This window comes from Haliotis rubra, unplaced genomic scaffold (assembly GCF_003918875.1).
Source record: "Haliotis rubra isolate DU_JTF1 unplaced genomic scaffold, ASM391887v1 Scf1528, whole genome shotgun sequence".
Lineage (NCBI taxonomy): Eukaryota > Metazoa > Mollusca > Gastropoda > Lepetellida > Haliotidae > Haliotis > Haliotis rubra.
The window spans coordinates 138,196-141,306 of NW_025765479.1; the positions used below are offsets into that span (position 1 = coordinate 138,196).

General features: G+C 43.1%; 1 long non-coding RNA gene across 1 annotated transcript; it reads right to left on the reverse strand.

The window, feature by feature from the left end:
* Positions 1-1,608: 1,608 nt before the first annotated feature.
* Positions 1,609-2,887, reverse strand: LOC124270567. Its single transcript, XR_006896824.1, has 3 exons — positions 2,811-2,887; positions 2,437-2,576; positions 1,609-1,677 (listed from the first exon to the last, which is right to left on the reverse strand). It is a non-coding gene; the product is annotated as an uncharacterized LOC124270567 (long non-coding RNA).
* Positions 2,888-3,111: the final 224 nt, after the last annotated feature.

A 3,111-nucleotide genomic window follows, 5' to 3' on the forward strand; every position in this document is an offset into this window, starting at 1 on the left:
TCACTTTGGAAAGCTCAACTCCTGCCCTTGCGATCGTTAAAAAAATAAATGGCTATTGAAACGCATAACATGCCAAGGTTCACGTCTGCACAACGTCATGCGGCCATTGGGATGGTCCGTGGGGGAATGTCTCAACGAAAAGTGGCTGCACATTTCCACTGCCATCGGAACACCATTTCTGCATTGGTGAGACGCTACCAGAACACAAATGACGTCATCGATCGGCCACGTTCTGGACGTCCACGTGTAACAACGCCAAGACAGGACAGATGGATAAGGGTGACCCATCTTCGCCACAGGTTTCAGACTGCAGTGATGACTGCCCGAACCATCTCAGGACTTCGCCGTATCCACCCCCAATACAGTTCGACAACGTTTACGTCATCACGGGATCAGACCACGACGTCCCGCCATACGGCCTATCCTGACACAACGTCATCGACAAGCTCGCCGAATGTGGTGCCGAAATCATGTCCGCAGACCCTTGTTTTGGTGGAGAAATGTTGTTTTTACAGATGAGTCCAGGTTTAACATTTCCCATAGTGATGGACGTCAACGTGCCTATAGACGCGTGGGAGAACGTTATGCACAGGCCTGTGTCTTGAGAGAGGAATCGCTTGGGTGGTGGTTCCGTGATGATTTGGGGTGGAATAACAGCACGCCAAAGAACTCCTTTGGATTGTTCAGGGCAACTTAACTGGTGTGGGCTACAGGGATCAGATTCTTCGACCTGTGGCAATTGCTTTTCTGCAACGTCATGGCCCTGGGTTAACATTCCAACAGGACAATGCCCGCCCTCATACGGCAAGGGTTGCTATGGATTTCTTGCAACACCACAACGTTGACTTACTGCCTTGGCCTGCAAATTCACCGGATCTCTCCCCGATAGAGCATGTTTGGGACGAGATGGATCGACGTCTACGCCGTCTTCCTCATCCGCCAGATAACGTCCTTGACCTTGCAACAGAACTTGAGAGAATCTGGCGTGACATCCCACAAGCCTTCCTTGCACGTTTGATAGGTTCTATGCGTCGTCGATGCACTGCTGTTCTCAATGCCGATGGTGGACATACCTGTTATTGAGCTTGTGACATGGTCGTTTGACCCTGTCCCGCTTGTGGACTCGTGACGTCATTGTGATTGACTTTTCAATTGAAATTCTCCTGACTTGTTGTTATGGTCTCATGATCCTTCCATTAAAGTTTATATGTACCTTTGACATTGTTATCGTACTTTATCAACTGGGATAATATTTTGACAATGCAGTTTCTTTATGTGGCTAGTATATATATGTGCATCATTCTAAGAACTGTGCAATAAAATAACTAAATAGTAATCATTATAAACCAAAACACCGAATCGAAGGAAACACATTTACATTTACATGACAATGTAATTTGAACTTCACCTATATGGAACATAATATGTGCCATGGTTATATTATCCTTGATAATGTGAACGGTCACAAATTACAAACTTACACCTCTCGCACGAGTTAAATATTTCACAGTAAGCGTGTCAGAAATGACGATCTACTCACAAAAGTCTGTATGAACTTGGGTCGTACACGCTGTAGTTGCCCCGAATGGAGAAAGATGTCCACTGTTCTCCAACTTCAGCCTGGCAGTGATGATGTTCAGGACGCTACAGAACACACCACTTGCTCCGGCACCGTCACTGATTGGAAATCAACATTAAAAAAATCGTCAGAGACCACCCCTTTGGGTCATGAAAAGGCTGCCATCATAACGCAGAATAATCCCACCGTTTGAAAACCAAAGAGACAAATTCTTACAATATTCATTCAAAGCTATTACGGTTAAAACAACTTGTGAGCGTGGTTTTAAACAATATTTCAGCAATATCAAGTCAGATGAAGCCAGAAATGGGCTTCACACAATATACCCATTTAGGGCATCGGAATCGGACGCTTCAACCACGAGGCTTCGAATTCCTCCACCGCTTTATATATAATGCATTGGACCCAGACCGGTAAAATGTGTCGGTTTAGAGAGAGAGTCCACTGTGTATATATCAAGATAACCTATCCTTGGTCGGATTTTCAGAGCCAATATAACTTATCGTATTAAGTATGTGATATTGTTATTGGCTTTTCACATATGTAGCTTGCACTTAGGGAAATTCTATTTTGGACTCATAGCAATCCAAGTTTTCTGTTTACCCTTCCCAATTTGATTTTGCATCCCCAGGGTCAATATCAAGACGTTATGTGATGTGACCTTTGTTGTTAATACTTCGGGATACTTTACCATTCGATTCTACGATTCGCTGTTGTCACGCACATGTTTCACAAAGTTATCATTGCACATTGTGAACTAGTAATGATACATTTGTTAAGTGTCATAAATGGCTCCTATGGCGTAAATTATATGCAAGGTAAGCGTAATTCACATATAACATACACATTAAACTTACTGACAGTGCACCAGAATCTTGTGGTCAGCAGAACTGATAATCCTGTCCACTCTTACTGGACCAGCTCCAGAAGGGTTCCAGTGTTGGTCAGCATGTCCAGTGATGGGAGGCAAAACAAACTGATCGACTTTGTTGCCGTTCTGTTCATTGGAATAAAATCCTAAACGCATGTAAAATTGAAAGACTGCATACAAATGAGTGAAGGAGAAATTCCTTCTCATCGGGACAATGAACATTAACAGTATTATCGTAACGGCTTGAACACCCTGAGATGTATCAGATACAACGTTACTAAAACCTAATAACAGCGTTAACGCCTCTGTCATTGGTGATATCATTTTCGATAGTGCATTATATGATAATTACTAACAGACCTCCTTGCCATGTGCAAGCCGTCATCTCTTCTTCCATGTAGAATTCTCTGTTGGAATCCCGCTTCCACTTTGCATAACATTGAATGGTCCCTGTTTCCAGCACTTTGTTTTCTTCTAGGTACATCCTCCAGTTAACTTCCCTGCATGAAAATCGAATCGGGAATTTGGACATACTTTGTTTCTAATTGTACGCCAGGTGTCTTACTATGAAGTGGCCCATGCGGAGAGAAAAAAGCGAATTTGAGGAGACAATGGGATATTTGATATCAGACAATACATATTTCTTACTCATTTTCGCATA